Source organism: Mytilus californianus, unplaced genomic scaffold, assembly GCF_021869535.1.
Source record: "Mytilus californianus isolate M0D057914Y unplaced genomic scaffold, xbMytCali1.0.p SCAF_15, whole genome shotgun sequence".
Taxonomy (NCBI): domain Eukaryota; kingdom Metazoa; phylum Mollusca; class Bivalvia; order Mytilida; family Mytilidae; genus Mytilus; species Mytilus californianus.
In genome coordinates this window covers 12,564,178-12,590,611 of record NW_026262637.1, presented here as the reverse complement: position 1 = coordinate 12,590,611, position 26,434 = coordinate 12,564,178, and the positions used below count along the sequence as shown (strand labels likewise).

General features: G+C 32.0%; 1 long non-coding RNA gene across 1 annotated transcript; it reads right to left on the bottom strand.

Annotated features, from left to right (window-relative positions):
• Nucleotides 1-12,727: 12,727 nt before the first annotated feature.
• On the bottom strand, nt 12,728-21,950 carry LOC127725898 (uncharacterized). Its single transcript, XR_007993266.1, has 3 exons — nt 21,866-21,950; nt 18,322-18,363; nt 12,728-13,075 (listed from the first exon to the last, which is right to left on the bottom strand). It is a non-coding gene; the product is annotated as an uncharacterized LOC127725898 (long non-coding RNA).
• Nucleotides 21,951-26,434: the final 4,484 nt, after the last annotated feature.

Below are 26,434 nucleotides of genomic sequence, written 5' to 3'. Positions count from 1 at the left end.
CAAAGATGAATTCTGCACAATATTTTAAAAAGGGCAAATTTAACAAAGACTAATAGGGGAAATCAATGAAAGTTTTACACCTTAAGTTTAAGTGGCGTAATGGGGGGATAATTTTGACGAAATAGAATTCTGAATGTACTTTTAAATCCATGCACTTTATAAAAGCGAGGTGAAGTAAATACGATCATGCCATTCAGAACTTCCTTTTGGATATTTTGAAGAAGCCTTTATTTCAAAACGTTTCATTAGAAACATGCACGGAAGGTGAAAACAGCAAAGCGGCTATATCCATTCTGCTGTATCTTGACAATAAAATGTGCTATGCAGGATTCTTTATTTTATCATTCTATGGTAAAAGTGAATAAAAAGCCAACTTAAATGACAAAACATAAATTGTTTATTTCGTTATTATTCTAACTATAAAAGATAAAATAATGCAATTGGTAATCATTATGACTTTATATCACAGTAGGGCAATTGTTTCTACAGGATAAAGAATTGGCCAATAATAACCTTGAGATAACAATATTGATGGTCTATTTCTGTGGAATCTGACGATAGATTTAGGTTAAAAACCATCGTTGGTAGATTTGATCAAAGTTTTTTTTCTTTTGTTTAACATCTTGTATCTTTCCGATTTGATTGAAATGTTATAAGTGTCTTCTTATCATCCATAATATTTACTTTAGAAGTAAAGTTCGTATCGCAATGACAATATTAGATATGTCAGAAGGTTACACCTGTTTGATATTGGAAAAAAATATGACCAGCAGAGACGATTGAAGTTCGCTTCATTGACTGATTAACATTGATTGGTAATAAAAGAAATCGGTAACTTAAGAATAAAAATCGTTTTGAAAATTCCCAATAGATTGATATTAATTCTTTTAACTTTTTTTGCTGCGATAATAATTTTTTGCATTTATGCTGTTTACAAGAATATTTAGATGTTTAGATATTTTTACTGTGCGTAACCAATAAAAATATTTCTGCAAACAGTCATGTCTGTATATTACAGTTAGCAAATAGTATAAAGCACATCTGCTGAATTCATTTATGATATAATTTAATACAGCCTACAGTTACAAAATTAAATATCATAAATCATAATAAATAACGATCTTTGTAGTAACACCATCATGCATAAAATACTTGAAAAATTATTATTCATGTCTCTAAAATACGAGGTTTGCGTATTGGTAACTTTGTCCATTTGTATCTGCTATCTGTCTTTCATTTTCTATGGTTTTGATATTGTCACTCTCTCCTCTACTGATAATGGACAAAGGAATATTATGCGATCCACATAACCTTCTGTTTTCTGACGATGATTGAACATCTCTCATACTTAAAGAACTATAATTGTCGCTTGTACTCGTATCGTCAGTACCATTTGTTGCTAAAGGTATATTTACTTTTTCATAAACAGTATTTGAGTCTAAGCTTTTCTTATTAACCCACATTCGGAACCTGCAAAACACATCAACATTTAGATAGTTTAAGGATGTATTGGTTGGTTTATATTAAGTTTTTTTTTTGTGCACTAAGGATTATGGGGAACACAAACACGCCTTTTATTTTCAATTCTTTAGGCAACTAGAGCGTGTTAGTTGCTTCTGAAAAATATAAATAAATCTTTTATTATATTTTGCCAAAGATGATTGATTTCATTTAAATTGTTCATTATAAGAAAACATGAAATTTGAATTGTCAGTGAAACAATTTGTTATTGTTACCGACATTTCTATTTCCGATGCAAATATAGCACTGACATCATTACAATAGAACATAGTTTGTATTTGTAGGACAAGGTTCCGGGAAATTGAAGTTTGGTCAGAAATGAAATTATTGAATGTTTTGGCGATTTGTCTTTGCATTCTAACCATGTTCTGTATGACCGTTTATTCCATTTATAATTAACTTTGAACAAAACTTAGACTTAAAGGTTAAGATTCAGCCTTATATTTAAGACTATGTTAGAGTGGTCTTTTATCTATTGACATAACATTATGTTCATGTCTGAAAAATTTTCAATGTTGTTTTGTGTAACTGAAAAATAATCGTAATTGTCAAACATTCTAAACGATTTTGCTTTAAATTGATATAAATTATTGATATAAAGGAATTATCTCTATAATTTGTTGAAAATTGTGCCTGCCAGGAGAATATATGGAATTGAAATTAACACGAAAAAAATATAAATATCAATTAAAACCATGAAAGATATAGTAAACTAAATATCTGGCAAATAACTTTTTGAATGGTCAGAATGCATGTATTTTATTAGATTTGTATTTAAAAGATAGTTTCAGGGAATAGACACAATTCCTCTTTCCATGTCTTTGTATATATGATATATTGTTTCGGGATATTTTTACTCACTATAAAATTCATGTTGCGCAAATCAATTGTGGCCCTTAACATAGAATGCATGTTTATCTTCATCGAACATTTGTGCTTCACTTACACTTAAAAAGACTAATCGGGATTTGTTGTATCGTCTGTTCACTGCGCAAATTTGTCACGTGCATGTTTTCATATACAATTTAAAATAATATGATAAAGGGAAATTTTATATAAATTACAAAAGATAACTAACGTTGTGCACGATGTTGATACAGACTTCGAAATACTGAAAAAATATTATTCAAAAATTCATCCCTTTATCATAAAACTATCCATTTAAATGTAGAAATGTCATGTCCAATGGTTCATGTGTGTATATAATAGATAAGAATGTCATGCCTATATATCAGAGATTTTTTTTTCAAAGAATGCCATAGTACTTGTCAGAAATATTGCTACAGTTACTCTAATTAAGACACTGAAACCGAAAAACGGTAAAATTTGCCAGTTTCAAAAAGGTCTGAAAAATGTCAAAGAAAATACAAGGTAAGCAAATATCCAGTTTGATGGAAAACGCCAAAACAAATAATATGCATAGCATAAAAAGTACATTTCTTAAAGTCCCGGTTCATAGTATTTTCTTTTATGGAACATTGAAAAAAGTCAAATTACTGCAATGAATTCAAAAGGGATATCCATCTTGTCAAAGCGTAAAATACCAAGTAAATGTTTATTCAATTGCAATTTCGAGTTATATATATATATAAAATATGGGTAAATAAAAGAATATTGGTATTGAAAGCAGAAATAAGCAAAGTGTTCTTATTTAAAATAAATATTGTATATAGTTGCTGCTTTTGCGTAACTAAATTCCGCCAGCATGTGGCATTGGAATAACATCTTTGTTTTCTAGCTTGTTATTAATCCTACATTTTTTAGGTATTATCTATACTACATATGCCTAAACAGAAACAACACAAACGCAAATATCAATTTTCCGACAGCCCGCCGTATTTGATGGACGCCGGATGTAATATCATAATAACAAATACAATATTGTTTCTAACAGCAAATAACAAATATGTCGTAATTCTATGCTTCTATACATTATAATAGAACATTCTCTCTCTTTAAAATCTTAAATCTTTCGAAAATATTTCCCTCACGGATAGTCGAGGCCGTCCAGGAAAAACCCTATTGTTTACTGGAAACCTGTATCCGACGACAATGCGCAAGCCTATCTCAGGAAAAATGTGGTCGGACCTCACCTACTATAACGAGAGAAATGACATAAAACAAAATTTTTTGCTATGAAAAATAAATATACTTAAATAGTATATACCACATATATATGACAAGTTTTAAGTCATGCCCGTACGAACGGCGGCTAGAAAGTGACAAACAAATCAAACTTGCCTACATACCCGGATCTAAATCAACCCCTCTGATTGGACCATACGTATATTACCCATAACGTCAATACAATATTTTCCCGCTTTACTTCGAACCGCGAGAAAATTTTATTACTGTTATTTATATGCTTTATATTGCAATATCAGTGTCAAGACGGTTGAAATAGTGCTTACGTTCTATACAATCCAATATTTATGTACGTGATTTACATGATTAACCTTGAACGTTAGAGACCCATTTTCTTGCATGCAACTTTATTGTGTGATTAGGCGTATACAAAGGGTATTTCCCATTGTAAACATGATTATGATTTGAATTCGAACTGACCATCACGGATACCTATAGGTAAATACCGTGACATAAAAACACATTTACAGAAAACCGTTAAAAACATATTTATTGTACTTCTATTTATTGTATGGATTTAATGATAATATATATATTTTATTTCCTGACGATAGTTTAGTTATTATTTTGAAGAAAATACTGGCAAAGGTATCTAGGCATTGCCTTAATATATATCTAAAAACTAAGTATAAGGCAACAATTATAACAATCAAATAGGAGTTTTAATTGCTATTGGAATCAATCTGTGAGTTTCGAGTACATTGTCTTTCCCCCATAAACATTGTCTCTTTACAGGGTTATACAATTTGAATATCATCGTCGATTTAAAAACAATAAAATGGGAGAAAACGTTGCTAAATTAAAGCAATCACAAATTAGAGAATACATTATACAGTCAACTATACTAGCCTGGATGTCTTGCGGCAAAGAAATAATCTCAAACTTATAAAAAGATAAAAAACTGAAAATCAAAAAGTGCCAACGAAATTGCAACGAAAAGAAAATACAGAAAAAAGTAAAAATAAAATTACTCAAATTTAAAACAAAAAAAATTGGAGATAAAAGTATGCAATTTTCAATGTGATTTTATACTTATTTTAAAATATATTCGTAAATGCTTACTTTTGTTAAGCTATCATGTAGCGGCAATATTAAATTGCATTTTTGCATAGTTGAAAACCATGCATTAATTTCCAAAGCACCAAATTTGGCAGCACGCATAACATTACTGTATTAAATATTAGTTTGAAGTCTTAGACATTCTATGGAACTAGCCTCATTTAATTTGGAACGTCGTTCTGGATATCTATTATTTGATACGAAATTAGTTTCAAAATCTGCAAAGGTAACTTTTGTTTTACATAGAATATCCTTTTACTTATTTTGTTTTAGAAACGCACATAATCAGGACAATTTATGATAAAAAGTTGTGTTGTTAAACTCATATGGAGGTCTGGATGGGGTTGACAAAATAGTGAATAATGGTCCAATATACAGAAAATGGACAACAAAAGATAGAAAATAGAGAAAAATATGGCAAAAAATAAAAAATAGGGAATAATGGAGTCCTCAAATATAAAGAAAAGAGAATAATAGCTAAAATTGTAAAGAATAGAGAAAAATGAGCAAAACAATTAAAGATTACAGAAATGAAGAACCCGATCCAAACCCTCTCATAGCCTATACCTGTATAATGAAATTAGCGGGGAAAATGAAAAAAATGGTATACTAACCTTTTACAACATAAAACAAATACCGTGATGACTATGACAAGTCCACCAGCTGATGTTACCAATGCTACATATATTGCTGTATCATCGTTACCTTTAATATATAGAAACTTCATCGGGACTTTATAGATAGGTAGTATATACAGCAACTTTGATTCAATGTTTGAATATCCGTAATTGGAACAAATAATAATAACAAAATTATATATCATTAAAAACAGGAAAATACTTTGATTGATTATCTAATAGAGTATAACATTTGAGTTGTAAGTAGCAGAAGGTTGTGTGTAAAATATTTGTTTTGAATATATGTTACAAAATGACTGGTCCTTTAATACAGGTGTTTGGCTTCAGACAATCTTCTCGGATACCTTCATTCAGTCGTAGCGAAAGCATCTTACATTGTAAATTAAAATCAATTGGAGCAACTTTTTATGCTTACTGTTGTGAGTTTTTGTATTTTTTCAGATATAACCATTTTTGATCGGAAATGAAGATTTTCTTGTGTTCGAATCATTAGGTCTTTCCATCTTTCCGTGGAAATGCCTATTGCTTTTGTTCTGATTATTATTTATTTTTTCTTCCGCCTAAATTTTGTTCGCGCGCAGTATTGTTATTTCACAAGATGTCGCTTAGATATTTGGTATATGATATCGAACAGTTTATACGCTTTTGAAACTGACACTGCTTAACCGAACACTTAACGTTGTAAGAGTTATCTCCCCAACACTGTTTATCTTGAGCCCACTACTCCTTCGCAACCGTAAAAGGTTACGACAAATTTATTTTACCAAATTGCTCGTTATCTCTTCAGGATTAGGCTGACCATTCGCCCCAAAGCTATACGGAGACTCCATATGAGAGTTATTTTCCCTTATGCATTTGATATATGTGATATGCATTTGCAACTCATAAACCGTAAGCCGTATAAACCTAGAGTCCTTTTATTTGAGGTCCTTGGGTCCTAATTAAGACAATGAGGTCAAGGTCAAAGGTCAAGGTCATGTTCTAAATTTTGACATTCACTTCATGCTGCTTTTACTCACATAAAAGTTAGGAGTATCGACAAACAAAATTTGACCAAAATGTTAGTCGCGACATGTTTGTCGAAATGGTACGCGTCATTTGTTTTGGGCGGTGTTCAGTGCCACTGAAATGGTAAAATGAACAAATTGACTAATTATAGCTTCAAACTTTACAGCTATCATCATGCGTACATGCAATTTATCTCCAAGGCCCACAACCACCCGTCTAGCCCCCTCTCCCCCCTTTTTTTTGGAATCCCATTTATATTTTATTATAAAAATGCTAATCCTTCTTTTTCATGAATAAACTTCTTTCTGAAATACAAATCCATTCCTGCAAAAATCTGCTCCAATTTATGTATTTCTGAAAATTAATCGATAAACGTTTTGTTAAAGTACCATAACACCAACATTATTTGTGTGTGCATGCAATGTATACGTAATGAATGACGACCAGTGGTCAGCGATTTGACAATAGTTTACCTGTAAAATAAATCGAGAAAATATATTTTCCGTTAGCAGTATAAATCACGTGCAGTCCGCTTGACGTTCCAATTTGGATTGAGAAATTAAAATCAATGACGTAGAAATCGCTCCAAAGTTCGTAAATATTAAGTGAAATTCTAAACATGCATTAAAATACAATTCTGTGCTCCCGTAATTATGTGTACGAAAACAACATGCATAATCCGACAGCAATGACCTGTAAATGAAAGAAAAAAGTCTTTTTGTGTATATCGATCAGCTTGGTGACGTCAAAATCACACCATCCGGTGCAGCTCTTGCTACCTAAAAATAGGGGTTTTCCCCTTTTCGAAACGAATATTAAAATGTGCACGTAGGTTAAATACAAAAGATCCATATGCAGGTCAGGTCCGATTTCCTTTAAATATAAAATTATAAAAACAATGCACACACAATAAGTAAAAAAGACACAAATACTGGGAAGCCTTATAAGAAAAAAGAACATTTATAAAGGAATATGCAAGGATATTTTTGTAGATGTGTTTAAATCCTAGCATGTTCCTACAAATATCTTAATTTAAATATAGATAAACATGTAGAGGTTGCGGACCCGTTTTCGCATGTTCCTAGAGGCTAGGTCTCAAGTGTTTAAACATGAGCACTAGGCTCTCGATTCCTTTTTCACGTGTTCCTAGAGGCTAGGTCTCAAGTGTTTAAACACGGGCACTAGGCTATCAATTCCATTTTCACGTGTTCCTAGAGGCTATGTCTTAAGTGTTTAAATACGGGCATTACGCTATCAATTCCTTTTTCATGTGTTACTAGGGTCTCAAATGTTTAAACACGGGCACTAGGCTCTCAATTCCTTTTTCACGTGTTCCTAGAGGCTAGGTCTCAAGTGTTTAAACACGGGCACTAGGCTCTCAATTCCCTTTTCACGTGTTCCTAGAGGCTAGGTCTCAAGTGTTTAAACACGGGTACTAGGCTATCAATTCCTTTTCCGCGTGTTCCATGAGGCTATCAATCAATCAATCAATCAATCAATTAATTTACAAACCAATCAATCAATCAATCAATCAATAAAAATCAATCTATCAATCAATCATGTTTCAGAGGGGAAAGACCGTTGATAATTGTTTTTAAAACAATTGATTTAGATTTCTCTAAGAGTTACAATTGTAATACTACATGTCAAAAATTATTTCCAAATATAATTAATAACACTAATGGAAAGGGTGCAAACCCAGTGAAATTGATAGTTTAATGTTGTTTTTTTAATTTTTTTTTTTTTATTTTGACTTATCGATTCACCCTTATTATGAGCTCATTCAGTGAAAAAATATCTGCCAAATATGTACATTAGCATATGGAATCTTTTAAGGGCGTGTGTTTGAAACTTACAAAATATACACATAATAATCATATCATTTGCTTTATGAGCTCGTCAGGCACAAAGGGCCAAGTGAACTTTTCTCATGACTTGGCATCCGTCGTCCGTCGTCGTCAATCGTCGTCGTTAACTTTTGCAAAAGTCTTCTCCTCTAAACCTACTTGGCCAAGTATAACCAAACTTGGCCACAATCATCATTAGGCTATCAAGTTTTAAAGTGTGTCCAATGACCACGTCTGCCAACCAACATGACCGTCATGGCTAAAAATAGAGCATAGGGGTAAAATGCAAGTTTGGTCTATTATCTTGAAAACCGCTATGAATGGAGAAAATCTCACGAGACAAAAATGTTTAGAATAATGAGATCTACATATATATTAACTATTTACTTTAAAACTTTCAGAAGATTTCTTAAATAAGTTATAGCCCTTCAATAACAAATTTTATAATAGATAGAGAGAAACTTTAGAACCAAAGAAGATCAACAAGACAAGATCTACAAACAGTTCCCATAGTCGAAATTGCTAGACAACTCTTTATTGTAGTTAATGCCGTGTAATGATCGTACATAATACGTTTTTGCCTAATATCTGAAAAAACTATAATTGATAGATAGAAACTTAAATAAGCAAAAGTGATAATCAAGACAAGATCTACAATAGAGGCGAAAGATACCAGACGAACATTCAAACTCATATTTCGAAAATAAACTGACAACGCCATGACTAAAAAAGAAAAAAAGAACAATAGTACACAAAGCAAAACATAGAAAACTAAAGACTGAGCAACACGAACCTAAATATCTGAAAAACTATTATAGAGAAATAGAAACTGAAATAAGCAAAAGTGATCAGGAATACAAGATCTACAAATAAGTTTCAATCTTAAAATCGTCTGACGAACCCTTATTGGAGCTATAGCCCTTTGATAATGATTTATACTTTTTTTTGCGTATTTGCCTAATAGCTGAAAACCTGTAATAGATAAGATAGAAACTTAAACTAGCAAAAATGATCAGCAAGACTTGACCTAGAAATAAGTCAAAAGGCCGAAATTATCGGTCGACTCCTAGTAGGAATGACGATTTTTACAAATATTTTACGTGTTTGACTACTATCGTGAAAACTATCAAAGTCACATAGACTTTAAATAACAAAAATGATCAGCAAGACAATATCTACACGTAAGTAAATATTTGTCGATATTGTTGGTTTACTCTTTATAGGATTGATTGCCTTAATGATTTTTTTTACCGTTTTTTTGTGCTTTGGGCAAAAACTAAAGAAAATAGAGAGAAAGTGTCAACAGAAAAAATATCAACAATACAAGATCAACAAAAACAAATTGTCAAAAGATGTTTCTAGTCAACAATGTTTGAAAGAGTCCACGGTTGAAGATGTTCATAGACCTAGGTGAGCGACACAGTCTCTTTAGGGCCTCTTTTTCAATATATTCATATTTCTTTCACAAGTAATGAAAAATATTATAGAGAAACTGAATTTATAATCCGCGGCATTTTGTGAAAAAAACGTATATTGTTTCATAATAATAATTTAAATTCATAATTAACACAGTTATCAGATAATGAATAACTTTTCGGTCATATTAAAATATCGATTTAATTCCGTACATTACTTGTTTTGTCGATTGTTAGTTCTTTGTCATGGTATTGAATTCTTCGAATTATGGATTTTAATCCCTCTTGATATCTTCTCCCTCTTGCACTTTAAAGTTGTGTTTTACACACATGCAACTTTGGAACGTGCAATCGTGTGGAAATACAAGGTGGACCTTAATAAGTCAACAAAATAAAAATAAAACATTTGGAAGTCAAGACAGGCAGCTATGCATGCAAAGTGTCCAGACTGAGTGTTAAATTTTACTAGTGTGAAGCTAGCCGGCGTTATATTAATGAGGCCAGCCGTCAATAATATTCATGAGATGAGACCGCGTTCGATGAAGTGGTGTGGGTAATTAATATATTATGACAATATAATAACTTTTTGCCGTAAATATCCAATATGGTTCTGCTATTTATACCAATATAAAATCTTAACTCAATATGTGACTTCTGCAAGGTCCGCGTCTTTTAACACCATTTAAATGAAAGTAAATAAAAAGGTTAATGCCTTCATACACATAGAACCAAGCAATAATTCATCAACATTATGTGATTTTCCTTATCAATGATATTCTATAGAACTGACTGACCAAATGTGATTGAAAACAAATTCTCAGATTGACCTAAGATAAATACATTGAAATAAATAACCTGTATCTACTTTATATGGATTTACATGTTTAGTGCTCACAATACCATCTATACTTGCACTAGTTGCAAATGTTAACTCATCAGAGTTAATTGTGGTTGTTATATTTGGTATGTTGTTTTTAGACGTTGTTGTTGTCAATGATAGAAGGCTAATGGTTTTTGTCCTAGCTGTTGTTGTTTCCATTGATGCGGTTGTTGTGATTGTTGCAAGGGTGCTGTTAATACCACACGTCAGTTTAAGCTTATTTCCTGCTGTAACATCGACTGCAAATTAGAAACGTATAAATGCAATAATCTAAATAGATGGCACGATCATTACAATTTGCAGAGACAAACGATAAAAATTACAATTTATTCAGTTATTCAGCATTTAAAACCAATCAACACAAGCAGAAACTCATTCAATCAATTTTTGACATCCTATACCGTCTCACATAGCGGAGAATAAGTAAATAAAAAAGATATTCTTTATGAAATGAGATCGTCCCAGGTTTCTTAGATAATTATTTTTGCGTTGAATAACAATGAAAAATGCACGAACAGGTTTGTAAAATCATTTAAAGAAAAAGCAGTCTTCCATACTTTTGATTTAAAGAATTCCTTATGACGTTGCCTTATTGTGATAACTAAAACTGACAATACAGAAAATTGTAGAATGAAAAAAAAGGTTGCTTTAATTTATTTTTATGTTTTAAAGTGCTTTTCCTGTTTGAATTTAGTTGAATGGTGTTTTATGTAGAAAATGTGCTCCGGGTGCACAAAATTATTAAAGTGATTTTTTCATTTGTTTATCAGGTATTAGCCCACTGATTAAAGAAAGTTCCTAAGTCTGTTATATGTAAGCGTGCTTGTCTTAAGTGACAAACATCGCCAAAGGTTTTATTCAGTAAATATCCAGATTTTTTTTAATTTATAGAATTTAGTGTTAATGGCAGATAGTATCTGTTTTTATTTAATATTAACTTTGAATACCTTAATTTACCCTGATTTTTTTTCAATTTAGATTTATAATAGATTTGAATAAATAATTGCAGGTAATTGATTTAACTGTTTTAAAAACAGTTTTCAAAGAGATTGCTGACCCAGGTAAAATGTTCATCATTTGCCACAATATCGCAAATCAACATAATGACATTAATCACGAACCTTATAAGACAATTTCTTCTTATCTTTACATTTTATAGCTAGTTTCAGTTGGTTAGGCAAAACTATGTTTGATGTTTTGTGCGTATTTTTATAAAACCAACCATTTTGATTTTATTGTTGTTGTAGATTTTGACAAGCGGTGGTTGCCAAAAGATTGCTGCAGCTCATAAATACTAAGTTTGAATTTAAATTTTAATCCTTTCCTTGTGTTATGCTTGTATTGTGGAACAGCTACCTTGAACCTAACGATAACCATCTAAATGACACATAATCAGCTGATTATATATAAGACATGAATTAAAGAAAACATATTTATGATATTCTTATTTCGTAAATCCATTTAGAAAATACAAATCATGAAAAACCTAAACATGAGGAAATCGCGTGAACTCTGCATGAAGCGACACTATGTGTTAGCGATTCCTCTTATTCATGCATCACTTACCATGCAAAAGAACACTCAGAAATGATGCAATCGCGAAAATAACAGAAAAGTTTATTAACAGATCAGCCGACTATTCGTATATCTAACGATATAAGATAGCAACAATATGTTTCATGCGAGTTCAGATTCTGATACATCGTATTGGTCAACAAGTAAAACGTGTTTGTTGTCAATTTAAGTAGACGTTCTTCCTCAAAACTATGTAGCAGTTTTTGCTTCGCGATCAATCCGTTGTTGAAGAAGTCCGTATAAAGGGAACAAGGAGATAGTTAATACAGTTTAATAATATTTGGAGTTTAAATCAAATGACACGAACGACAAAAACACAGATTTCTGAATTGTGATTTATGCCACCGAATCAAACGATTCTCTGAAATGAACATTCATGAGTTTTGAGTGCTGGTACATTGTGTAATTGTGCTTATTTACCTTCATTTATTGTGGAATATTATTTTTTTTAATGAAGAATATTGATTTTTTAGTAAAAACGACTACTAATATCTTATTCATTTATGGCTTTGGCTGTCTTGATACGGCAGTTTGTTATGTTGTTGTTGGTTTTCTAGTGTTTTGATAATCAGTTATTCCAGAAAGATGACTGATATCGGTATCATACGTTAAGTACTATTTGATAAGACTTACCTTTTTTTACTTCAATGCAAAACCCTTCATTATCCTCCAATGTTCCATTTACAGTCATTGATCTTATTGTCATTACATCTTTTTTCACAATCAGTTTTGAAACACTGCTAACGCCGAAGCAGTTAGCTTCCCCAAAAATATCTTGTCCAACACTAAACATTAGTTTCAAACCGCAGTCAGCATTAGACGGAATGGAATTTATCTGATCGTCAAATCTTTGAAAGTTAATAGTAAATGGCTGATCTTGATCGTTTAAAGAAAGTTCACATGTACAGTTTTGTCTCATGTCCGATTTTACTAAAACAGTATTGCTGCCATCTTCGAACGCAGTTTCACTGTTACATATGTTGACCACTGGAATGAATCAGATAGCATGAATAACAAAAGTCAGAAAAAAACCGTCTTTTATACATTAGCCACTTTATCAAATCTGTAATAGCATTAACGTTTATAATTTATCGCACCAGTTATGCATTCCAACAATTAATGTCTTTTCAGCGATATCGATGCTCGAGGCCAAAATATTCAAAAAACAAAAACCTGACAAACGTTGAAGAGCTGATAAAACCAAAACGGACAAGGAATCAGAGCTTTGCACGAGGGAGAAATATTCCATAATCGAAATGACTTTCGAAATTTTATAACTGCAAATTTAAATGAAACAATATCCGTATGTTCATGCCAGTACAGAATGGACTGATGATATCAACCATCGGGGACTAATAGTCTTTCATAGAAGACAATAACTTTTAACGAAAGTTTTCCTAGTACAATGAGTTTTGTAAAATTTTAAACTATCGATATAAAAAGAAGTTGCCCTCTTAAACTGAACATTTATATGAAGATGCAGACTAAATATAAAATCAATCCCTTTTATTTAAGCCAAGCAAAGTTTGATGAAAGTTTTCCTTTTCAATGGGTGTTGTAAAACTTTCGACAAACAGGAAGTAGCTGCACAGCAGATGTAAAAATTGCTTACCCGCTACAAATCAACATTATGAAGCTGCAGACAATGTGTATAATATTTCCCTTTCATAGAAGCCTTGCATAAATCGAAGAAAGTTTTCTACCCTAAGTCTTTCGGACGGGCGGCGTTGGGAGGTTACTAGGTGACGCAGGTAAAAAGGAGACAAATCACCTACATGCATTATGAATTTATGAAACACAAACAATAAACATGATTTTACATAAAATCGCTTTTTGTTTGCTCTTGTTATCAACCATGTAAGTGTCCTAAAGGTTTGTAATGATTAAATAAAGAGTCAATGTCAAAATGAGGAGTTAAATAACATTAAACCATGTATTTGTATTAAGGCCAATTAAAATTAATTGATAAATTTTCATCCCCACCTGCCCCTCTGAAATCGTCCCACGCCGATTTTTTTAATTTTTGAAAATTTTCAATTTCCAGATTTTGTTCATTTCCGTTATCGCCGATAATTTAGTTTCATTCACAACCTCCTCTTGCAAATGTCAGTTTTCGTTATTCTTTGAGTAATTTAACCAAGATAATTAAATCGACGTATTCTGCTGCTCTATGATGACAACAGTATCTTCCGAGAAATAGAGATTGATTACGGGAAGAGCATGAAATATTTGGTTTACGAGTAATAGGTGGTGTCCAACAACTTCTTCCTTTTGGTTATGTTCATGTGTTACATTGTAATTTAATAAAATAACAACAATTTGCACCTTGCACACGAATCGCAAATATCCCTCCATAACATGATATATCTGTTTAATTACACCGAATAGATTTTGATTGAAACTGTCTGTACATGTGCAGGGAAATCGTAGTACCGCGGGAATTATACATGTACTTATATGCGTTAGTGCTGTCTTTTTGTAACGTCATGGTATCTATATGCGTAAACGTCATTGTTATTCCATCATTAAATCGTTCATTTGTATAGACATATTTTCCCCCTCTTTATATGTATATTTCTGACGGTTTTCGGTTTAACTCAATCAATAGTGCTTAACCATGTTGTCGAGATAAAGTGAGAAAGGTTCCGAATAATTTTGGCGGGAACAGGCTCGCAAGGGTAAAAAAGGAATATCCAAAATGGCAAATACCACGGCAGAGAGGGGAATTTGAGGCAAATTCACCGGCAGTAGTGAAAAAAAACAGGCAAATTCGTTTGAAATGAGGAAAAAATGTTAGAATATGCGAAAAATACACTGGCTAACAACCAATCAAAATCCGGTATACTTATATAAGGTGTAATTATAATCGTAATTCAACTTGTTTGCCTTGGATTTACATGATTTAAGATTCTGTTTTGCCAAATTTTCAATCGAAAATTATACAGTGTATATATAGGGATATTGATAAGGTGTTGTATAAGTATGTACATTTGTACCATCTCGTCAATTTAGACATACTTATCCATAACGATTATATATGATATCTGGGACGTCCGAAAAATATACTCGTTCTGAACATGAAAAAAATATTTGCCGCTGGACGTTAGGCTACAAACGAAATCAATTAACCGCCATAATATATTAACAGTACACTATTCCAAGAAGAGAACTTCTCATACTTTTCATTATAATGTACTTAAATCAGTCATGTCAGTGTTGGATGATGCCGTTAAATATTATAGTTTTGTTTTAAATACAAACCATCCCGAACTACTGACTTAAGTGACAGTTCATTATGCAACTATAAAGATTTCCATAATAAAGTGCAAATATGGTCAGTTTTGGATGATGCGGACAAATAATTTTTTTATATGAGTCAGTCTAAGGTATGAAAACATTAAAATTTGTTTACGATTCAATATTTTGAATAAAAAGAGGACATGCTGGCACTATAAATTGATGCGAACAAAATTTTATAGTCATTGTTTTCTAATATTACTGTCATTTATTTTATACAGTTCCTCCTGACCTAAAAATATAACTACTTTACTATGCAGCTATATAGATTTGCATGATATAGTGCAAATATAGTCAGTTTTGGTTGATGCGGACAAATAATTTTGTTATACGAGTCCGTCTGAAGTATGAACACTACTGATATTTGTTTACGATTCAAATTTTTGAATAAAAACAGGACATGCTGGCACTATAAATTGATGCGATCCAAATTTTTTAGTCATTGTTTTCCAATATTGCTGTCATTTGTATTATACAATCCATCCTGATATAAAAATATAACTGATTTACTATGTTGCTATTAAGATTTACATAATAAGGTTCAAATATGGTCAGTTTTGGTTGATGCGGACAAATAAGTTTGTTATACGAGTCAGTCTGAGGTATGAAAATAACTGATATTTGTTACCGATTCAATATTTTGAATAAAAATAGGACATGCTGGCACTATAAATTGATGGGAACAAAATTTTGTAGTCATTGTTTTATAATTGTTTGTTTGTATTGCGTGATCCTTTTGGGTGTAATTTGGCAATAAAGATTATCTAATATAACTGTCATTTGTATCATACAGTCCCTCCTGACCTAAAAATATAACTGATTTACTATGCAGCTACATAGATTTGCATGATATAGTGCAAATATGGTCAGTTTTGGTTGTTGCGTCCAAATAATTTTGTTATATGAGTCAGTCTGAGGTATGAAAACTACTGATATTTGTTTACAATTCAATATTTTGAATAAAAAGGAGACATGCTGGCACTATAAATTGATGCGAACCAAATTTTTTAGTCATTGTTTTCCAATATAGCTATCATTTGTATTTACAATCCATCCTTACATAAAAATATTACTGATTTACTATGCGACTATAAGATTTAAATAAAAAAGAGCAAATATGGTCAGTTTGGGTTGATGCGGTTAAATAATTTTGTTATCAAGTCAGTCTGAGATATGTAAACCATTGATATTTGTTAAAGATTCAATATGTTCAATAAAAAGGGAACATGCTGACACTATAAATTGATGCGAACAAAATTGTGTAGTCATTGTTTTCCAATATGGCTATCATTTGTATTATACAATCCATCCTTACATAAAAATATTACTGAATTACTATGCGACTATAAGATTTACATGAAAAAGAGCAAATAAGGTCAGTATTGGTTGATGCGGAAAAATGATTTTGTTATACGAGTCAGTCTGAGGTATGACAATTACTGATATTTGTTTATGATTACATATTTTGAATAAAAAGAGGACATACTGCATGGCACTATAAATTGATGCGAAGAAAATTTTGTAGTCAATGTGTTCTAATATTACTGTAATTTCTATTATACAGTACCTCCTGACCTGAAAATAGAACTGAATTACTGTGCAGCTATATATATTTACTTGATAAAGTGCAAATATGGTCAGTTTTGGTTAATGAGGTCAAATAATTTTGTTATACGAGTCAGTCTGAGGTATGAAAACTACTGATATTTGTTTACGATTAGATATTTTGAATAGAAAGAGGACATGCTGGCACTATAAATTGATGCGAAGAACATTTTGTAGCCATTGTTTTCCAATATTGCTGTCATTTGTATTATACAGTCCCCCTGACCTAAAAATAAAACTGAATTACTGTGCGGCTATATATATTTACTTGATGAAGTGCAAATATGGTCAGTTTTCGGTTAATGAGGTCAAATGATTTTGTTAAACGAGTCATCCTGAGTCGGACAGTCTAAAATGTGAAAACTGCTGGATTTTGGTGATGATTTATTTATTTGAATAAAAGAAGGACATGCTTGAACTGTTTGTTTGTGCAGAAGAAGAAATTTACTATAAAAAATTTTCAATTAATTAAAGAGGTGTTATAACATTGTTAATTAACTGTTAATGTCAATCGAAAATGAACAGTTGGTCATTTAATTTTGATGTACTTTATCATTTGATATTTAAGGTCAGTGTATCCAGGATACGATGACAATTTGCGTTAACGCGCGTTTACTACAAACAGTAAACGTGCATTTACTTTTGAAGAAATTAGAAGACACGCCTTTTTCACGTTAACGAGGAAGTAAACGCGAAAGTAAACGCCCGTTTACTCTTTACAAAATTAGAAGACGAACTGATTTTGCGTTAATGCGGAGGTAAACGCGAAAGTAAACGCCCGTTTACTTTTTATGTCTACTGAAATTTCGGAGTTAACGCACAGTTAACGCGGTGTTTACTTGAAGTGCACGCGAGTAAACGCCGCGTTAACTTTTTTTGCCCGTCTACATGTAATGCTTGGTCTGCACCCAACTGTACATGACTTAACCTTATTAATACCCTTGCTTATGCAGAGCACATTACGAAAGGGTTTTTGAGGAAATAAAAATTAAAAAATAAAATCCACCCACCCGCCCCATTTTATTCAAAAAGCTGGATGAAAATCTACTAATTAATTTTAGTTGGCCTAATCGGTAATGGTTATAAATCTTAAATGATAACTAAAGTAACCGGTTTTTTTTACCCATCTCTGTACATTTACCCTACGGTGTATATGTAAGTTTAGTACCACATAAATGAGGACGGCAAAAGAATATTTTCGTAAACACTAACATTACATTTGATATTCTAATTGTTTTAATTTTTGAATACACTTTAAAATTAATGTAAATAATATTTTAATTGGAATGTACTTCATATGACAAAATTTTATAGTAAATAAATATATAAACCTGGTAAATGGTCTGCTGTAGAACAAGGCTCTCCTGCACTCTCTAAAATGAGAATTAAATCATTGTGAGGATATCGATAACAACACAACATTAATTCAGTACGGACTTGTGCTGAAAGGGTATGCCTACAGGTGCCATCAACAAACATCAGAATTAAAAGAAAATTTTTCTTTCCTCAGGTTAAATTTTGAAATGCAATTGTATATTCTATCAAATTAACATCTATCAAATGAACTTTGGAGGAAGTCAAGAAAGCCGAATGCTCATCCTTCCCCAAATAAAATGGACAGAAAGATGAACGTATGTATGTCAATTTTATTTTATGCTTATCTTACTATTTATCACACAAGTACCACAATACCCTCTATCTGCTTGGATACATGATTTCTATTAGATATAAGAAGATGTGGTATGAGTGCCAATGAGACAACTCTATTGTCTGTTTATGAATCATGCAAAAGTACTAAACATACCCACTCAGGCGAAATTTAACTTTTGGTTTTTAATGCTCTCAAACGTTTATATATTCTTTTTAATTTCAACATATCAATTTCGAGTGTACCAGTTGAATGTTATGAAAATATGAAGTGCCCTCGGTAATCTGTGTCAATATAATTTTATACACGTCAAGGGACAATCTTTTGTAAGAAAGTGTATTATGGACATAGAAAAAAGAAAAGTTTCATTGATCTTTTTTTTTCAAAGGCAAATGTTTACATTTGGAAACATCAAATTTTGACTATAATCTCAAATTGTACCGTTTCAAATCTTGAAATTTGACTTTAATTCAAAATTTCGAGTTTTTATGAAACTTTCCAAATTAGAATTTCATTACCTCTCACATATGAATTAAACATCAATTCATTGCGCTAGATTTAACAATTCACAGTATTAGTACCATACAAACACAAATGATAATTTCATTAAACATTTTATTTGGAAATCTAGGAAAACAAGAAATGATAAGATAAACAACTGTCTCTGATGCATGATTTTTTATTATTATTGTTTTTGGTTTTTAACTAGCTGTCAGTAACTGCAAGTACTCTCAAATCGTACTTTCTTGTTTATTTGACCTATTGATACTAACTGTAATGCTTTTTTGTCATTTAATGTTTACTTTTTCAGGGTTATATCTGGTCTATATACCAGCTATAGTATTTGGTATTACTATAAATTTTCTCTTCTTCGTACTATAAACATCAAAATTATTTATTTTGTAAAAATATTTCCTTTCTCCATTTGAACTGTACATGTATACCTAACAACAAAATTATTTTCATTTACCTGTGTTTAAAGTTATTGCAAATGGCTGATATTTTTGTTCAAGCATATTGTTTTTCTTAAATTGTTTAACAGTTCACAGCGGTATAACATGTTACTTTAATTATTCTTCCCTTAGTTTATTTATTTTGTATTTACAGTGTATCATAGATCAAATTTATTTGTTCAGTGTATGTTCACTGGTTTCAATATGTCTTTTGATTGAGTTAAGCCATTTCAATTGATATTTTATAGTGTGTCTTTCTTTGTTGTGATGTTACACTATTGTTTCAGATAAGGGTGAAGGTTTGGTACCATTAAAGCGTTTAAACCCGCTGCAATTGTTTGCACCTATCCTAAGTCAGGAATCTGATGTTCAGTAGTTGTCGTTTGTTGGTGTGGTTCATAAGTGTTTCTCGTTTCATGTTTTTTTTTATATAGATTAGACCGTTGGTTTTCCCGTTTGAATGGTTTTACAATAGTAATTTTTGGGGCCCTTTATAGCTTGCTGTTCGGTTTGAGCCAAGGTTCCATGTTGAAGGTCGTACTTCGACCTATAATGGTTTACTTTTATAAATTTTGACTTGGATGGAGAGTTGTCTCATTGGCACTCATACCACATCTTCTTATATCTATTAATACTTTTGAAAAAAATCTATATTTATTGAAACAAACTTTGTGAAAATCAAGTATTTTTTAAGGACTCAAAAGTTATCTCAGAGAATTTCTATAATGCGAGAACAGAATGCTTACTGCTGAGCTGGTCGATAGCTTTAGCAAAAAAACATCCAAAAGCAGTGACAACGACCTAGGTCTTGAACAAAATTTCGTAAAACAAGTCATCAAAGATACCAGGTTTATAGTTTTGTACTTCATACGGGTTTTCTGTCTACAACAGATTCATCAGTGACACTCGAATCAAAAAAGTTAAAAATCCAAATAACGAATGATGTTGATAAGCATCATTTGAACCCAAATTCCGAATGGTTTTGCATAATACAGCTAAGGTTAGCATGTGTAAGATCTCTACTAAAACTTACATTTGAAATAAAGTGACCTTTGTGTAAAAAAACCAAATATATTTATTTTAGAAAAAGGCAATCTTATAAATAATATAACTAATGTGTTATTAGTAAAATGGCCAATTACTCCTTTAGGCCAAAATTTGACTTAAAGCGATTTCATATGCTATAGTAAAGGAGAAAATGCTTCGTTGGCCACCAAACTGTTACTTTTTCTTCTTTTTTTTTAAAAGTCATTTGTAACCTATTTACCATAAATAGCAATACACATTTTTTTTTAATCTACTAATTGCTTCGATAAAAAAAACCTTAATTCTATTACAATAAGCGGTCGAGGAACCAATTTCAGATTTTTGATTTTTGTGTCAATAAACTCATCATAGATACCAGGATTGAAATTTTATATTTGCGCCAGATGTGATGACATAGAATGGGTCATGTTATAAGCAAGTGGATATTCCTGTCCAGTATTCTGGAATGTTTATTGTGTTAAATAAAATAATAATAATACAAAAACAGTTTCGGCAAAATGAACAGTGCCTAGATATGTTTGTATTTATTGTTTGTGTTTGTATACTTTTATTCTAGGATAATTTAAACATGATTACATCGACCGTTATATGATATCTCTGTAAAGGATATTGCGCTTATAGTAACAATAAATCGGTTATGGCATAACTGAATGACAATTATCACCGGAATTTTATTTGCCATGAACAGTACCTAGATATGTTTGTATTTATTGTTTGGTGTTTGTATACTTTTATTCTAGGACAATTTGAAAAGGATCTATTATATATGAATTTTAGATTTTACTACCTTAAAGCAATTTTCAGTTATCATCTGCAAACTAAAACGTATATTTGTTTTGAATAACTGAAGATCAAATGTAGTCATTGTGGTGAAAACCTTAAGTTAATGTCAAACTAATAATTTTGGTCTTAAATATTATAGTAGTGTAGTCATGCTTCGTTATGAATGAATCAGCGAGCATATATACATACGCAGCAGAAGCAAACTGCATAAAGTTACTTTCATCGGGAAAACAAAAAGCTCAAAACAATTACTTTTTGTGTAATGCTACTGTAATTTATAAAACAGTATGCTTCTACGTACACTAGTCTTATCAAACTCAGAGTGATCTGTTATTCGATGATTCATTTTCGTTATCGTTTTCAAAATAGAGGACTAAAACATGACCTGTTCCACTTTTTTCCTTCAACAAGATGAAGAAACTATAATCAAAGTATTCTACTCACCTATAATAAGAACACAACTAACCAGCAAAATCGCCTTCATACCAATATTAATAATAAATGACTTTCATTATAAACGAAAAGTAGGTAGTTTAAATAGCAGTTCAATGCTTTAAAACCGGTTTGACATATATAATTGAATGTATTTATAGTGATGTTTATACTTTATGAATATGTAACACACAAATAGAAAATACGTTAACGCTCAGTGTAACAGATTTGCAAATCAAAGAATGAGTGATGCCACATTTGTGATTTTGATAATATATCATAATATACCATAATATATCTACTTCTTTTAACGTATTACACCGATTTCAATGAGCAAGTCACCTACCACGCGTGTCATTCGGTATATTGAGAAAAATTTTCGTGAAAGAATAACTTACGATGGTCAAGCATTGCGATCGGATTGTCAAAGATCCGGTATCGGATCGTGAATGTAATTAAGTGGAATTCTAGTTTCAAATCTGTGAAAAATCTGCTGTATTTTCAAAAGTTGCAACAAATCAGAAAAAAAATGTGTTTGTCAAAATGTTTCAACTTCCTTAATAATACTGTGCACTAAGTTAAAGAAAAAATGCAATACTTTTTAAGAAAACACAAAAGGCGACACACAATCCTATGAGAGTCATTAAGAAAAATCACGTCGTATATAAAATCTAAATGCATCCACGAATGAGTGAAGCGAGAGTGGGTCTGGTGGTCTTCCACTGGAAATATCTTCATGTGTACGTTTTTGTTTTCGTAAGGGTTAGATCAAAGAAGCTAGCTTTGTATATCATTTAATTTTATATACAGGTGTATTGAAGATGTTGTTTCCATTAACAATACAAACTTTTCAGATTGGGTTTCATTAATAGTCATGAACTAGAGATTACAGACACCACATATACAGCTACCTTGGCCTCATTTTTAGACATATACCCCGAATTTGACTACAGCGGTCATCTCAATACCAGAGTCTATGACAAACGAGATGATTTCAAATTTGAAATTGTAAATTTTCCTCACCTTAGCAGCAATTTACCAATTTCATCTGCATATGAAGTATACATTTCTCAACTTGCAGCTGCTACTCAAGAGTTTGTTAAACGTTATCAGTGCCTGAGAAAAAAATTAATGACCCAGGGTTTTGTGAAAGAACTTCTCGTCCTTTTTCTAAAAATAATTCATTGGAAAGTGCCAAGACCTTATAGATAAATAGTCAGTGTCTACTTGACAAATAATACAGGATGGTCTTGAGTTATAGATTCTATGTGATGCCGCTGTGTAGCATTTTGTATACTTTACAGTTTTACCTTTATTTGTCTTTGTACTACAATGTTCCATTTGACTCTTGACGTGGTTCGGTATATGTGTATATAGCTTTCAAGTTTTTGGAGTTTTGCGTTCCTTTTGCGGGTAGGTTCAGAGATGCGATTTGGACAAATGAGTTTTTTATAGTGTTGTTTTCATTTTGTATACCCTTGTTTTTTTATATTTTACTTATTTTGTATTTTACCGGTAAAGTGTATATGTTATTTTGTAAGGAGCCCATTAAGTGTCATGTAAATATAAATATTTTTGCTTGCCAGGAATTTATTTTGGTGAGCACTGGTTTTAAGAATCGTGCGAACAAATTTGAAACCCGTCCGCTCGACATCAAAACATGGGTTAATATAATATATATATATATGTGTGTGTATTGTCGGATAATATATAATATATTTGTACGAGCTGTAGAAACAGGACGAAAACGTTATTTGTACAATAGTTAGCTGAGTGAAGGATAAAACATAATGAATGGTAGATTTTAAACAGAAATAAAATCTAGGAAAAATTTGTAGAGTCGTCGTATTTATAAAACATGGTATGCCTGGGTAAAAAAAGTGCCAACCAAAGGTGTATAATTTCGACTTGAGTTCGTATTGTGGAATCAATGAACTATGGGGAATGAATGAAGGCTCAAACAAGAATTGATTTAAGTCCTACGTGGATCTAACTGTACTTTTTTGCTCGTGCTTGAGATTTTTTATGTTCTGTGACTTATTTTTACACATTTAATATTTAAAGAACAAATTTCAGCAACTAAAAAAAATATAGAAAAACATAAGATAAATAATTTCCTTATAGGCATAACAAGAAAGAGAGACAAATTACTTTATTAAAACTACGCGTGGGCTTATTCTCACAAGAAAGAGAGAGAGTTTAAATTCAAGTTTTACCATAAATCCATTGGATGTGTACTGATTGATGTTTAGTTTAGGATGCATGATTTTTTTATTAGTTGCTTTGAACTAGCTTTCAATAGGGGAATGTGGGGTACCTCGCCATAAATGCAATTTTAGCAGCGAGAGGAGGCATGGCAAAAAAGAAGGCCTCGGTTTTATATAATGTTCCAAGGTCGACACTTAGAGGGAGACTCAATATGGAAGACATCACAGCACCTCCAACAAAACCACCAATCTTGAACATAATCCAAGATAATATATTAGTCAGCTATATCTTAAAAATGGGAGAGCGGGACTTTGGGCTGACAGTGATTGACATCAGGAAACTAGCATACCAGATGACAAACAAACTTGGGGTACATGGCTTCAGTGAAGAGAAGAAGTCCGCTGGATATGATTGGTGGATAAGCTTCGCTGAAAGACATCCAATTTTGTAGGTTACGAAGCCAGTGGGATTGAGTGCAGCGAGTTCATCAATTGCTAAACCCATCCGTTGTTTCTACTTATTTTGAAAAACTAGGATCCGTTATGGAATCTTTATGTGTTAAAGACAAACCACAACAACTATTTAATGCAGATGAATCGGGAGTAAGCACCGTACATAACCCAAAAAAAGATTGTCGGGAAAAGAGGACAAAGAGGGGTATATGCAAAAATACAAGCAGAGAAGGGGTGAAAATGTAACAGTACTCTGTTGTGTCAATGCTGTGGCACGGGCTTTACCGCCTATGATAATCTTTAAAGGGCAGCGGGTAAGTGAAGCTCTGAAAGGAAATGCAACACCTGGCTCCGAATTTGGATGTAGCAAATCCTCATTTATAGACGGTGATCTATTTGACAAGTGGTTCACCAACATCTTCTTGAAAAAATTGACAGCAGCCAGACCCTTTCTTTTGATACTTGATGGTCATTCATCACACCTGAATTTTGATACTTTACAGAAAGTAAAACAGAACCAGAATGAAATATGCTGTCTCCTCTTTTGTAGATTATTTAATACCGCATTTCAGTCTTCAATGAATATGGTTAACATTTTTAGAGGTTTTCGTTCGACTGAAATGTATCCATTTAATCAAAGAGTCACACAAGCAGAAGCGTATGGGCCGTCTCCAACATCTTTACTAGACACCAAGTCACCACAAACGGAAGACAAACCAGAACATGAAAATACAGACCGTAATAAAAGCACGGTTGAAACACCACAATCTACCCAAAATGAACTTGCAGAAACACAGACAAACACCATCGCTGTCGTCGATGATGTTCAAGAGGTACCCGATCGTCCAGCATATCCGATGATTGACACTATTAGAAATCAACAAGAAATACTCATGACAGTAAATACAGCACCGTATACTAACTCTGCACAGGAAAATTTTGATGAAATTTTAGTAATATCGGAAGTTAAGAAAAATCAACCAAAGAAAAAAAAATAAAAGGATAACAACAGCAAGGCTGTTAACTGACAAGAACTACCTCATCGAAATGAAAGAAAAAATAAAAATGAAAGAACAGAAAGAAATGGAAAAGTAAGAAAAAAGACGCGATCGAGATGAGAAGAGAAAAGAAAAATTAATTATTTTGCTAACAAAACAAAAAGGTTCAACGCGAACAACGAAATAGACAACTGGTGCCAAAAAATTGAAAAAGAAAGCGCAGATGACAAAGAAAACGCAGATAGTGGCTTATATTGTGCATTGGGTGACGGGTACTACTTTGACAACAACAGTGATGATGAGGACTTGATCAGGTGTACAAAGTGCCAAGACTGGTATCACGAGTCCTGTACTGGAAAATTTGGGAGTGATTTGAGACAATTTAAATGTAGGAAGCACTGAGGGTACCAAACGATATTTACAATCGTTTTTCATTATAATGTAATACCATGGCTTTATTTGATTGAGTCCAGTTTAACAATACAAATTTCAATGACATATTGAGAAGCATTTCATTTACAATAAATCTATAAATAGTCTACAACTGACTTTATTGAACAGTGGACTTTTGGTATCTGTGATATTTTTTATTTTAATATGCTTTGAAATAACTGTCATTCCAGACCAACAGGCAAACGGAACAATTCGAAATATGGTGGCCAGTTAACCCAAAGCCATGGGGTAACTCGCCACATAAGATGTGAAAAATCATTCAAGTTCCTTCTCTTATTATTGAATATAAACATACATTTGCTATTGGTATATGAAGCACACTCTATACACTTAGGTTTCACATAAAAATGTATCACCAAAGTTGCGAGGGGAAGATGCAGTAGCTTGAATAGTTCTTATGGTAGCGAGTTACCCCAGGTTCCCCTAACTGCTAGTACTATCAGATCCATACGGTTGTGGCTTAAATCTTT